The sequence below is a fragment of the Ixodes scapularis genome, unplaced genomic scaffold, assembly GCF_016920785.2.
Source record: "Ixodes scapularis isolate PalLabHiFi unplaced genomic scaffold, ASM1692078v2 PGA_scaffold4__175_contigs__length_147842914, whole genome shotgun sequence".
NCBI classification, from domain to species: domain Eukaryota; kingdom Metazoa; phylum Arthropoda; class Arachnida; order Ixodida; family Ixodidae; genus Ixodes; species Ixodes scapularis.
Genome location: NW_024609879.1, coordinates 95,598,709 through 95,613,248, shown reverse-complemented (window position 1 = coordinate 95,613,248; position 14,540 = coordinate 95,598,709). Strand labels below are relative to the sequence as shown.

General features: G+C 45.6%; 1 protein-coding gene and 1 non-coding gene across 2 annotated transcripts in view; both read left to right on the top strand.

Moving 5' to 3' along the window:
* LOC8043430 overlaps positions 1-14,540 on the top strand; it is a 183,889-nt gene that overhangs the window by 49,195 nt on the left and 120,154 nt on the right. The gene's annotated exons all lie outside the window — the stretch shown is intronic.
* On the top strand, positions 9,901-9,973 carry Trnas-gga. Its single transcript has one exon. It is a non-coding gene; the product is annotated as a tRNA-Ser (tRNA).

Below are 14,540 nucleotides of genomic sequence, written 5' to 3'. Positions count from 1 at the left end.
GGCATCGGCGTCGCGTTCACGCACCGCGGGATACATGAGCAGAAGCTTTCGGAACAAATAAGACAGCTGACCGTTTTGAATACGGTCATTCAAAATCGCAAGTTTTTTTTTTCTTTGTTTTATTTTGTTTTCTGTAAAAGTAATGAGAATTATTTTAGCTAGAAATGTTTTTTTTTTTCACTTTATACATGTGTAGACTTGGTCATTCATTTACAATCACTTACTCATATACGACCTAAGTGACTTTGTTAGGCGCAGCACCATCCTGCGGGGGGGGGGGGGGGGGGGGGGGGGGGGGCTGGATACGTTAAACGTTATGTTTCGTTTGCAGTGTCTCTTTTCCAACGTACGCACTAGACGCATCACATCGTGTTACGCGTTGGGTCGATACAGGTGTTCTCAGCGCCTTCTGTTAAGGTGTGGGCTTTATTGTCGTTCATCTTTGTGGGGAAGGCCCCAACAGCAATAAGCTTGAGATTGTTTAAAGTTACCCGAAATAATGTGATGTAACTTGTGCGTACGTTGGAAAAGAGATACCGACAAACGAACCATACAGTCCAACGTCTCGAATCCTCACATAGGATGGTAGTGCGCCTAACAAAGTCACATAGGTGGTATATCAGTGAGTGGCCGTAAATGGATGACCATGTCTAAAAGAAAATTATAAAGTTCGAAAAAAATAATTTTTAGCTAAAATAGTGTTTATTACGTTTAGTGAAAACTAAAAAAAAAAAAAAAAAAAAAAAAAAAAACTCGTGATGTTGACTGGCCGTGTACCGAAATGGCCGTGTACCGAAATGGCCGTGCACCGAAAAGTCCGTGCTCCAAAATGTCCGTACACCGAAAAGTCCGCGCACCGAAACGTCCGCACCGAAACGTCCGCACCGAAACGTCCGCACCGAAACGTCCGCACCGAAACGTCCTACACCAAAACGCCCTAGACCGAAAAGTCCTAGACCCCTCATTGCCATACTGCGAATTTGGATATTGAAAGTATGTTTCAATATGCCACGAACATACTTTAAGTTCACTTCTTTGTATGATAATTGTACAGACTTAGTACACGTTTACAGTTTGCCTTTCGCCAACGGCTCTCCTAGCGGAACAAACATCTAGCTAAGTGCACTTCTTTCGCCATTGTCCACATTTGCTTGAGTGTGCGTACGATAAGACAGCCTAGAAACATCCACGTAGCTTTCATGGAAAGCAAATCAATCTAACCCCGAACGCGGCTCATCGCCTAAAATTAGTATCCATTTTCATTTTTTTTTTTTCTGTTTGCTTTCTGTATGTTTTTCGTTCAGCGGTTTCCCGATAATGGCGAAGTTACAACTCATTTTCGACATATAGCCATATATTCGTACACGGCAGGATCTCATCGAGCAGCTGCAGACAGTACATTAGGTACCCGGACCCCACTTCCATCCAAATGCAATTTGCTCCCCAAACAAGTCGATTCCTGCGTGTATATACGTCCGGATACACAACCCTCGGGCATTGACCACGTTGATTGGTCCGCAGTCGACATCGCTTTGATGAAAACGAAGTTACGAGTACTGCGCACCAGAACAAATCTCATTGTATACATACGCCGCAGCCTGCAGAATGCATGTACTACATTTGGGCCTCTCAGTAGCAATGTTGTAGCAACGAGGCAGTACTCTTTTCGGGTCTTATGTTGATGCTGTTGCGTATGATGAGGGAAGCCATTTGTCAAAACGTTCGCGGACTTCCTATAATGCGGCATATGTTTATGTTTAACAGGGAGACAACCAATCACGGCAAAGGATCTGAGTGGAGGACGAAGCTCGCAAGATCCGAAATATAAGTCATGTACGCAGGGTCGAGCACGACTTTTCAGTCGTTCCTTGTCTTTGCGCACATCGCATTTTTGGCATGTTATGAAGTTCTCGATTGGCTGCGATCCTTATGTTGTTCGCCCCTAATTGGCTGTCTTTTTGTTCCGCAGGAAAGTGAACTCACACACATTTTGCAGAGTGCATCACTCGTTGATCACGTGTGCATTTGTGTACGTCAGCGCAGTTGTATCGCGCGTATACTTATGTTTGCTTCCTTCTGCACATATACTACATATACATCACGCGGGCCGATATCTCTCCCTTTGTAGGCTTACAAATGACCGTTTAGTTTTTAAATCTCTCCATCCACTTGTGTGTAGTCGTTGAGATTACGTGTAAGTATCGGGGGTCTCGACTGGACGCCATATTGTTGGCATTTGTTCGCGGCCGCTCAGAACCAGCTCCCGTGTATTATCTGCCGAGAAAAACGATCCTGATTGAGTGGAATTGACGTTTATGCACGCTCAACGTGCATTCCATCCAATGGAGACATTTGCTGTTGGCCGACAGCAACTGGAAGCTAGTTCTGAGTGCGACGCCGTTACTGCTGATGCCACGCTAAAAAAACTTTTCATGTATACGGACTGGGTAAAGGCGCGCATTAGAGAGTTTTCGTAGACCGCGTTGCCCCCTCCGCTAAGCATTCCGCAACGAAGAAGTTTCTACTGCGCCTGCGCGCCGATAGCCTTGACTGTGGAGTTCCCGCTATCGTAGCGGGTTGCGGAGGGCCTTGCGGGACGGCGAAAACGATCTACGAAAACTCCCTATTGTTGTCTCGTTTTTATGGACCACTCACGCTATAGACGCTCTTTTGGGGGGCGGGGGAGGGGGGGGGGGGGGGGGACGAAGCTGTCCATATTAACGAGGCAAAAAAGAAGAAAAAAAAAAAGAAACATGTGACTGTTGTCGTCACCAGCGTGGCGACTTCGCCACAACAAACACGCGAGCTGCGCACCTCTTTGTTCGATAAGACTTTATTCGCGCCGTTATCGACCCGAGGCGCTTTGGTCGTCGATTCTGGCTCCCCGTCTCCCCGAGCCTCGCAGCCGGGCGGGAGCACGGAGCTCGAGTGCACATGCCGCTCTTATTCTGCGTCGCCCTCGCGCGCCACCGCCGTCACGGATCGCGACGTCCTTGCCTGTGAAAGGGACACTCGGGACCCGAACGTCGCTCTGCCTTTGCCGGAGTAATCGCGCGTATTCGAGGCGGGGATGGGTTAAACCATTACCCCGCAAAAGAGATCGATACCGCCTTCTTGGAATTTTTTTATATTTTTTTTTGTCGATCTACGTAGGCTCGCCTTCCCCATGGAGACGCCTGAATTGTGTCTCAACGTGGGAGAGTGTTTGTTGTTGCGTGAGCGCCAGGCGCCGGTCTGGAATAGGGAAAGTTTAAGTAGACGCTCCCTTGCGTGTTCCTAGCGATTTGTTTTGTTACAATGTTGTTGTTTCTATGTTATTGATGCCTTAATACAAAAAGAAAAGAATCATTTGACACCCGCGGCTGCTCAGTTTTTCTTCTCCATAGACTTCGTATTTATGGATATGCACATTTCTTTCTATACTGCGAGGGCCGCCGTTTGAAAACTTCGGGAAAAGCATCCAACCTCTTTCAAAGTATCACCCTAATCACGAACATACGGTTTTAATCGAAATTGGTTCGTGAGGCCAAATGTCAAAATTATCCTACAAATCGAAAAAAAAAAAAAAAAAAGGCCGGATGTCTTTTACTTCATTTGGTCCCGATTCTTTCCCGGTTTTCCCCTTTCTGAACCTATGGTATTCCGGGTTATCGTTCTGAGTGAGATCGCTGTATAGAGTGGCAACACCAGTTTAGCGTAACATCTAAACTCAGTATTGAATCCCGGTCATGATGACGCTTCCCGGCCGGCGAACAAAAGGAATTATACGTCGGATGAATAAACGCACCGTTAGACGCGATGGAACATTCTATGGGGACGCAATAACCGACGCATATACACGCGCTTTCCTCTTCATTAGGGAGTTTTAAAATAGCGCACGCAATATCCTTGCGTACGTAAAGAATAGCGTCGTTGCCACTGCGCATGCGCCGAACGCTAACCGCGTTTTGCGCTTTGCGGCCGCCGTTTTGCGTACGCTTTTCTTAGAGCATTGCCCGCGTACGCAAAGAGTCTTTCCGTTCCCCCAAGAAAGATTCGTGACGCGCGAGACGTTGGATAAAGCAAGACGAGTACTGTTAGAAAATGGCAGCCGTCGCGAGAACTCGACGTCGGTGGCATCCTCGCGTCTGCGATTTTTTAATATAGGACGGCATTGCACGCCTACGGGAGCTGCACGTCGCAAGAGGCTCGGAAAACCCGGCAAAGGTGTGCAACGATCGCCAGCAACTTGCTGCTTGCGACGCGCCAACGTTCCTCGGCAAAGGTATACAGCATGCGAAGGTCAGTTACCTATCTTGCCGAGGTGACGCATGCGGACACGACTAATCGACCGCTCGCATCGAATTCTCATATTTTAACAAATCTAGAATGTCACTCTAGACCAAAAACTTGATTGTTTTTTTTCCCTAAAGGTACATCATTTCGTGGTGAAATAAAAGCGGTTACTGTATCTTGGTGGCGTTGCAAGCGCGAGATGCTTAGATTTTGCGTCGTGGCGGAGAAACACTATTTTAAAACTCTCTCGCGTTGCGTGTGCTATCGCAAGCGCTAAATTCAGCGCTAACGTGCTGCTCAAATTCCGTGCGTTATTCCAAAAGTCTCTATTGTGGCTTCGCAGCCAATAAGATTAATTGCGTGTCCATCGATGGGATTGCTGCGCGGCCTGCGCCATATTGCTGGACTATTTTGTTTTTCCGCCGGCGCTGATGACTTTTTCTTTACTTACAATACTGTACACATTGCAGTGGAGCGGAGCGCTGCCGCGATATTCCGTTTCCTGCACTTTCTCACTTGTGTTTTTTGTGCGCTTGTACCACTCCTGCTACAGCCTCAATGCGGCGAACTGTATGTAAATAATTAAAATGAAGATTAAGTCAAGTGCTTACACCGCTATCATCCTGCTACATTTTTCCAAAATGCGACGAATTTGCGCCAACATGTGCGCCTAAACATATTTACCGAAGACATAGCGGTTGAGGCCCCGCTATACGTTCGAATCGTTGCGGTGTAGGCTCGTCCGAGTTTTGTATCAAACACCGACAGTTCTCGTGAGTCGAGCAATATTTCTCGCGTTCCTGGTCTGTCCTGGTGCACGTAGGGTAGCTTCGTTGAGTGCGCTTCTCACCACCGCACTGGTGCACTGCAGCGAAGCGACAACCACGGAGTAGGCATCGTGATGTTGCGTACCTCGCTTCGCTGCAGCGCAGCCGCGTGTAAAGGAAAAGCGCTCCTCCAGGGCGGGAGGTTGCACGCACAATCGACCCTTTCCAAAAGGGCGCGCCCTTGCCTGTCCGCCATTGCTTGGGCACGTGTCTCTGAGCATGCAGTGGACACGAGGGTGACGTCAGCGCTCGGCGTCTGCTCGGCTCTGCTCGCATCGAAAACGAATGTTGCGTCAGCATTCGGCGAGGACTCGGATCTGCGTCGTGCAAGCAACAATGGCGACCGCCAATGTTGCTTAATGGACTTTTTCGAGGGGTTTTTATTACGTTCGGTATACCAAAAAAAAAAAAAAAAACTTGGTAAGCGTCGATAATTAAACGACTCTACCTCGCAGTACAAAGTTTAAAATAATGCTGTGTCTACATTATATGATAAATAGGGGATCAATAGAAGGATAACGAATAAGATATAAATGAAAGACGATTTCTTAAAATATTTTTTTTAACCCGAGATTTAGCAAAGATATTCGTGTATTACGGGAAAATTGAGATAAACGGCTCTATAACCTTTATATTTTTATGTCAATTCTCCTTTTTCGCGTAGGCTCTGTCGGTGCGATGGCACAGTGAACTGAGTAAATTAAAACTTGACTAGCTGGACGAAGAAGATGCACACTTGGGAATAACCTTAACGATACGGATACGTGAAAGAATAAAACAGCGAGGACGGGGACGGAAACAGGACTCATTTCAAAGAAGTTCTGTTTCCGTTTCCGTCCTCGATGTTGTATTCTTTCACGTATATATGTATTCACCAACATGTTCGTTTTCAATTATAACCTTAATAAGTTAGACTACATAGTTTCGAGGCTCATTTGCTGTTCTTACGCCGATTTTTGTTATCAAGAAGTTCTATACATAAAATGGTGATTGATATCAAATTCAAATGACAAAAGGCTTTATTATCTGATTTAATAACTGCAGTTTTATTACGGCCTTTAAGACTTCAGTGATAAATCGATTTCGGTACTTAATAGTCTGTTATAACATTATATTTGTGGAATATAATTTGGTTTACCTTCAGCTTCGGACCTAAAATAATCCTTCATAGCATATCATAGTGTCCTTCCTTCATCAGCTAGCATGTTATTTTCGTACCTGGTGCGTTTGCACGTAACTGAACAGTAAGTTAGTTTTATGTTTGGGGCGTTTGAGGGAATCAAACGTGCTGTGCAAATGAAGCTAACAAAAAGTTGCACAGAAATGGGAAGGCAAAGTAGACTATGTCTTTTGATGCATATGTTAACACATGTGTCTTAACGTATAATATTCGCAGTGGTAGGAATGAAAATGAAGCATATGCTTATGCTCCAAAAGTTTATTTCTCTGCTACAAAATGGACTTTTAGCTGCTCCAAACGTGCTCCAAAAATAACTGAGACCAGTCACATCACTGCATGATGTCGCTTCTCCTTACTGCACCCTATTATTCGATCGTGTACAGTTCGTAGAAATTCTATAAAAAATATTGGGACAGGAAGTCTATGGAGGCGTGGCGATGAAAATTCAATGGCATTTCTATCGTCTGTACCAGAGACTTCGGTTCCAAGAGAGGCCATAGAAAATCTTTTGGAACTTGTCGATACGACGTGGATGGATAGGAAGCTAAAAGGGTCGTTAAAAGAGGAGAGGATTTCTATAGACTGAGTTAAATCATTTTTGTGAGTGATATAATCACTACAGCAGCGGTCCTCGGGCGTTTTATGGAACAACGTGAGAACGGTCCGTTGTGGCGATAGAAGCGCCCGTCCCTTTTAAAATTGAACGCTCGGGAACGCTTCTAATAAAGATCTGTTTAACTTAACTTGCTATGGGAGAGAAAGGGGAGGAGAGGATATGGCATTTTCAAGGTTCGGGAAGGAGCAAGGCACATCAAATTGTAATTTAGTCTCTCTTTTTCTCAGTCTCTCCTTCTTTTTTTTTTTTTTAATCACGATAGTTGGTTTTGATGATTTTCAATATATTACCAACCGTGCGCCCAAGGACTGCTTAGAGCGCCGGGTGAGGGACGAAAGTGTCCCGGACGAGATGACCCCGGACAAAATGGCCCCGGATAGAAAGGTCCCTGTCAAATGGTCATGCACACGATGAATCAAAGGCATTATCATGCACATACGACCGTAATATACCGAGAGAGGCCCCACCCTCGACAGATAACCCTCCTCCTGTTTTTGGAGAGACTTGATATTTTTCAGAAACGCCGAAAGATAGCCCACTTCTTGTAATTGCGGGGCCCTGGCCAATGATGACACTGGAAGAAATGGTGTTACTTAGCCACGACGGGAGATACGTAACCGAATGGTGCTGACTAGACAGCCGTCTTTGGTTCATCGTCCGGTAGGCCACCTTCCGGTATATTACGGTGCATACGTGCATGAGTGTGTCATAAAAATAATAATAAAGAAAACATCTTTTTGTCGAGATGATTTTGTAAAATATTATAGATACATTGATATATGTACTCGAATATTTTTTCTTTATTATACTACTTGCACGTAATATGTTTTAAATTTAATACAAATGCTTTAAAACGGTTTGTATTTTATAACTCGTGAATTCAGCGAAACATTTTCCTTTCTCCACATCAAATTTGCATCAACTTCAAACAATCGACTGACCCCCAAAGAACTAGAAAACTCAAAATTTGCCCGGGACCATGTTATCCGGGATGGCGCCCGGGACCATTTCGTCCGGGTTTGCTCCCGGGACCATTTTATCCGGGTTTGCTCCCGGGACCATTTTATCCGGGTTTGCTCCCGGGACCATTTTATCCGGGTTTGCGCTCATGACCATCTGGGACCGCTTGGGACCATTATCGTTTGCTGGAAAACGGTTTATTTTTGTTCGGTCATCCCTCCCACGATGCTCCGTTTCACCTCTATGGGAGTAGAAACTGCGGGATAGGAGAGGAGGGCGCGCGGGGACTCGCCGAACACTCGTTGGAATGATTAGGCGCGACTTCCAGGAGACAAGGTATAGGAGCAATCTCAGTCACCGAGCGAGAATAGCCGAAGTGGCACAATAACTGGGCTGATATTAAGCGGGTTCTATTCTCGTTCGTTTTAGATTTGTTGTAGTTTCTTCGCTTTGTTGTACCGTGTGACATCTCGTTTTTTTTTTCTTTTTTAGTGATGGAGCGAGTCTGGGAATTTACTTCCGTTTCACAACGGCAGCGACTCACTCCCGCTTTTTACTTTTTCATTGTTCTCGTTAAAAAAAAAGTGGAGCAAATAAAAACTAACATTGAATTAAGTCTACGTAACAAAACCAACAAAGCCCACGAGGCATTTCTTGTTCCTAACAAGAACAAAATAAATAAATAAAACGTAAACTCGGGGTTGTGGAAGAAAGGGCAGCAGATTGGCGCGAACGGAATTTGAAGAAAAAAGGTGGATGAGGAGAGAAGGCGTAAGGAAAGGAGGTGGCATGTACGTACCTCGCACAAGTGTATTTGTTCGAGGCGATCGATGCCGGAAGGAAGAGCTCCACAGCCTCTGCGTTGGAAGAGTTGCTGGTGCGCAGCGTTCTGGCCGCTTTCCCCCTTTTTTTCTTCTTCTATAATCCCTATAGCCGGGAAAAAAAGAAAAACGGTTTGTTATTGTAGCTTTTCAAAGAGGAGATTCTTGGAAGCCTGGCAGTGACAGCGCGGGTTTCTCTAAGGGCGCCTTCTGGGCTGAGTTTCTTAGCACCGTTACAGCTCTTAGGGTCTGGCAACTTTCGAGATGCAGAAGGGGTTACAGAGAAAACGACGCGCAGCGCTCAATGTCTTTTAGAACACGAAGCCCCCCCACGAACGTGATCACTAGTGGATCCACGCTGTGGCGCCTACCTCAATTGCGTCAGCACCGTTAGTAGCGCGTCTTGCGGCACAACTAAGCGCGACGCTACATTTGGTCTCGCCTTACGACGCAGGGGAATCCACGAGCCACTCCGATCTCAGGCTGGATCGCGGATTGAAGCTTATCTCGCTGGGGTCGAGCGGCACCACCGGCAGCCATCGCTTGACACCAGCTAATGCATGGGACTCTATACGGGAGCCACGGGGAAAACTGTTATTTCTTACCTTGGTGGGTTGTTCTCGACGATCAAACTTTTACCGTGTTTTCCGGGAATGACTGTCGATATTCTGGGCAGAAATATCAAAAGCGTTAGAATATTGATCTTTTTTAAATACATGTTTCGTTGTTGAGAGGTTGTGACTTTGCTGAGCCTGAATGCGGTTCAATGAGACGAGGGTTGCCGAAAGTCAGCGTGGAGTCGTTCGTTATCTCGATGTAATTGGAGGTCAGCAGACGATAAATTATGAGGTATTTACTGGGGACATTCGCATCGTTTCGAGCGCTTGTACAGAGCACCTCAGGTGCGAGCTCTTTTGCTTTAAACTGCAGTAAGGGCTTCTGGGACGAACTAAAACGCGGAACGTGCTGTTCATTCGTTGAACGTGGTATTTATTTAGCGACTGAAGCGAGCGATGCCGGCACAGTCGGTGGTGCTTGGACACGTTTGATTTTTTTCAATCGGCGTTCGAACGCTTGACGAATACCGATTCAATCTTTAAACACCCTATAATTGAATTATGATTGCATTATAATCATAACCTTAAAATGCAGGCCGTTCATCCTTGTTGGTGTTAGAATGGTAGCAGCTCATGAAACCCGTTTGCTCTACTGACGTCTAACTCCTGGTTAGCTCAGTTGGTAGAGCACTCCTCTGGAAAGGGAGAGGTCCCTGGTTCGATACCAGGACCAGGCGGAGTTTTTCGGTCGCGCTCCAGTCACCTAGCTGCGTTTGGAGTTTTGTGTTTGTCCTGCGTCTCCTTTGTTCCCATTCTGCAGGGATTATCATTGTCACCGTTTTTCGCCTGTTTCTTTTTCTTTAATTTTTAGTTTTGTACACGTCTTGCGTACACACACACAAAAAAAAAAGAAGGCGTAACATTTATCACAAATTCAACTCTGGGATTGAAGTAAAACAAATCTACGCCGGCAAAAACTGGAAATGTTTTCCAGTGTCCGATGCATGTCACGCCCAAAAAGAAGGCGCGGGCCGTATAATACGAACGAACGAAGGAGTGAATCGAAGAGCGAGGGCTTTTCGCCTGTCGACCGACTCTATATGAATTCGACGCTGGAGCCCTTATTGTTGCCGTGGAGTTCGCAGATACGGGGAGATTCGCAACTCAAACTAAAACGCAAGCATAAAAAAAAAAAAGAAAAAAAAAAGTTAATTTTGATGCGCTTGTTCAGGCTTAACCCGCATTTGCGAACAAAGTGCGATGTTGCTTTGTTCACAGAGCCAATACTTGTTTGAAACTCTTTCGAGACGGCTCCTGGAGCGTTCCGATAGGATAGAGCATCGCGAGAGAGAACGCTCTAAGCAGAAAACAAAATGTTTGTCGTAATCCTCACAATCCCTTCGTCCGGATTACTGCTGGCTTTGTGGATCTGCTCAGTCTCAGTGTCTCCCCCTTTTTAGATTGATGCCTAGTTATTCTTTTTTTTTTTTTTACTTTCTAAAGTTTACATTTGCAATTTAAAGGGGCGGTGCAACGATTTTCGGACTTCGGTCAAAGATTTCTGGAAGTTGCCCCCTGACACTTATGAAGTAAAGAACAGAAAACCGATTTCGCCTGCGTGTCCTAGTTGTTGCGTAAAAAAAAGATAAAGATTGGCATTTCGGGCACCCCTCAACTCACTCCCAGTCTTCAGGGTCACACCTGGTCGCACTCCCAGTGACGTCATTCGGAGTGCCGTGTAGCTTCCCGTGTGCTATCTCGGAGGACGCTTCCCCTCCCTCTCTCTGCGTACACTAGCGGGCGCTATGCTGCAGCTTAGAGCCGAGCGAGGTCACGTAATCTTTCCGCCGTAGTTCCTTCGGCTGCCACTTGGGGCTGCAGGTGGGGGGAAAAGCTCGACTTTTGCTTTGCGGTTATGCAGCGGAATCGCGACATTTTGAAAAAAGGAAGTGTTTTCTCTATCCTCTGGGACACGATAAACAACGTAAAAATGACGAGATGCAAATTGTTTTAATCATAAAATCGTTGCACCGCCCCTTTAATGATCCGATAGTCAAGGCCTTTGGATAGGTCGCCTGTGCAATTATAGCGTTCAACGTAAAGAAATGGCTCCACCGAAAACTATATGCGCTTTAGCTGAGCTATTGGCGACGAGATATTTCGGCGCCGCCAACCCGCGGGGGTGACGTAGCGAGCGTGATTCGAGCAGACGACGACGCCAAGGAATCGCAAAGAGTGGTTATGTTATTTCGCATCTACGCCGTTTGATGATGTTTGATGACCTTTTTATGAGTTTATTTTTCTGAATTACAGTGTCTTTGAGCGGCTTTCTACATATACGATCAATGAGATGTTCCAAAACAAGACTGGAGTTTGACATAACAGCTGGGACGGCGTGCGTACGACGTCTTTGATTCTTCTTCTTGGGGAGAGGGTTCGGTAGAAAATTTTGTTTCGTAGCCACCAGCGTGCTGTCCTGAGCTGTGCAAGTGTGCGCTGTTGCTTTGCGCTGGCGCCGCACACTTGTTTGGCTTACAGAGTTTGCCGCGACCTACGCTTTCGTCCAAGTGTGACTCGGCAGTTGCAGCATTTGGACGGTACCGTACAAACCAAGTTTAAATGGGATTTTTCTTCTTCTTTTTCTTTTTTTTTTGTTTCTGCAGTGGCGTTTTTACTTTTTTTTTTATTGAGTGTGTGGGAAAGGAGTTTACCACACCCCGACTTGTGTTCGAAAGTAAAACTGAAATTCCAACAACTTCATAAATTGCCGGGTTCGATCCGCCAAATTAAAGCGATTGATTAATTTGTTTTCTCTAATTCTCGCGAAGGATTGAATATATATTTGCAAGCGCCCGCTGAGAAGCGCACCGTGTTTTTGACAATTATTAGGGTCCGCAAAAACATGCACACAGAACCGGTCGTAATCCGCTACAGGTGTATATTTATGTGAAGTGTCACCGACTTTCTAGATGTTATTGGTCTCGATGGCGGAGGTGGTTTCGCGTCCACCGGGCTAATAAACATTCCTCTTGCAGCCAATTGTGTCAGAATTCCTTTTGATGCGCAAAATGCAAAAAAAAAAAAAAAAAAAAAAAGAATCAGCTTGCAAGTAGTGAAAGACCAGCAAGCACAAAACACAACGGAACCGTGCACTATTTCATTCAAGTGTTTACTTCACGCGCAAGAGGTACTTTGGTTTCGATTGCCCGTGTTCAACTATATATAGGTGAGCCATTCCTTTCTCAGGTTCCTCTCATTCAGATAATAAAAGTTGCGCCCGTTGCACCGGGGTAGATCTTGTGTCAGGGTAAAGCACTGCTCCTTGAAACATGTGTTGGCCTGCACTTCAGCATGTTAATGCCTCACGCCGCTGTGTTGTCATACGCGATTCAGCTTCACAGTGTTGATACACTTCACAGCGTCGATCAAAGCTACGCACGGGCACTCTTCGCCTCCAAAATCCCGCAGAATGTTGACCCCGAGAATAGAGGTTTCGCCGATCGTCACCAACTTAATTTAACGAGTCGCGGACTTCCTCAAGAAGTATACACGGCGTCGGCACTTCTGAGCATGGGGGATATACGTGCCAAACGAACGAAGGACAGCTGGAAAACCGAAAGAGACGGCAAGAACTAAGGAGAGCACTAGATCAGTAACCCCCTGTGCATGTGGACGATCAAAATAAATTGAAGACCACGTAATATAATCTGTTTTGCAATAAAAAGCTACTCCTTTATTTTTTCTGTCCATGAATATGTGCGAAGATGCTTTTTTTGCGTTCAAAACATCACCTGCACGCTGGTAAATAAGAAGACGCCAGAGAGCAAGTGCTCGATAAAAGCTGTCCGGCATACGAAATTATAAAAAGAAACACCTTTCATAACTTACGTATTTTATACGTTGTGAATGTTTTTAACCGCTCGTAAAGACGCATGGCGGGGTCATTTTCATACCGTGACAAGCGGAAAGCTGCCGAATCTTGAACAAACTCTACATTCCTTTCGATCATTATTTTGCTTAGAATCGTCGCTCATTTTTACACACCTATAGCGGAGGTTTAGGCTTTAAATATTGCGAAGTTTAAAATCGTTCGCTGGTGATACAAATACCCTAACTGAAGCAATTACATTTCTGCAGCGATAATAAAGGTACTACATACTGTTTCTTACGACCGATGTTACAAAAGTGATCTATGTTATTTTCCGGCGAAGAGACAATATGCACGAGCGTTAATTTTCACATAGGAATGCACGGGAACACCGCAAAAGTAGACTGGTGGCTGTCTCCTTCAATTTGCATTATGGAAGTCGCATAGACACTATCTCGAGTTGAACCTCCAGCGTACATTATAATAACTCCGCAGAACGATCCACCGGAAGCTTCGAAGATTTGAATGGACCGAAATGGCGGCTGCCGTGCCAACGGAGATCAATCAATCAATCACCTTGAGAGATTTGGTCGTCTATGTGTTAGTATCTGTCTTTGTCCGGCTAGCAGGCAGAGAAGGCAAGGGCGCTAATTTCTTACGATCCAGTGACTTTAGTGTGCGCTAGCCCAATCGGCCTCCCCTGTACCTTACTGCGCGCTCGCATTAGTGCGAGCATTGTACGCACTGATGAGTCGGTTCGAGGTAACACACTCGCAAACACTGTACCCGAAACGGTAATGTATGTGCGAGCGTATGTAGGCACACACACGCACGCACACTCTGAAAGTCTCGCGGGAACTTGGAGGTTTGTATAATGAGATTTTGCCCTGAACCTTACTCACAATGTCCCATAATGGGACTAACGGAAGGACTAAAGAAATACCTTAATCAGATTTTGGGAGGGCGTGTGCCCGGACCTTTTATCCTTTATTTGTATTTAAGTAATTAATTCCTCAGAAAGAAAAGCGCTAGTTCTTTCTCGTTCGAACAACCGTAGGAACCTAATTAATTCGGGAGCTTTACAATTTGTTGTAATTACGCGTTGCGTTTCCTGATGCCTTCATAAATATTGAGCGAGCTCGGCTCCGCCGGCGCGGTCCATGGTCTTGCAAGCGGCGAACTCTTATCTTGGTGTCGGTTCGCTCATCCAGCGCGGTGTCTTTCTCTCTTTCTTTTAATTCCTCTTTCTATTTGATGCCTCTTTAATCATGCAGACCCTGACCTCCCATCCTTCTTTGTTTCATTACTTTCAGTCTCTCTCGCCGTCTCTCCCATTGTCACTCTTCCTCGCTTCTTTCCGGTATTTCTCTCCAAGAAAAAGGACTATCCCTCTTTCAACACCTCGCGGGGTTTAGATGCAGTGCTTCTGTATAGTG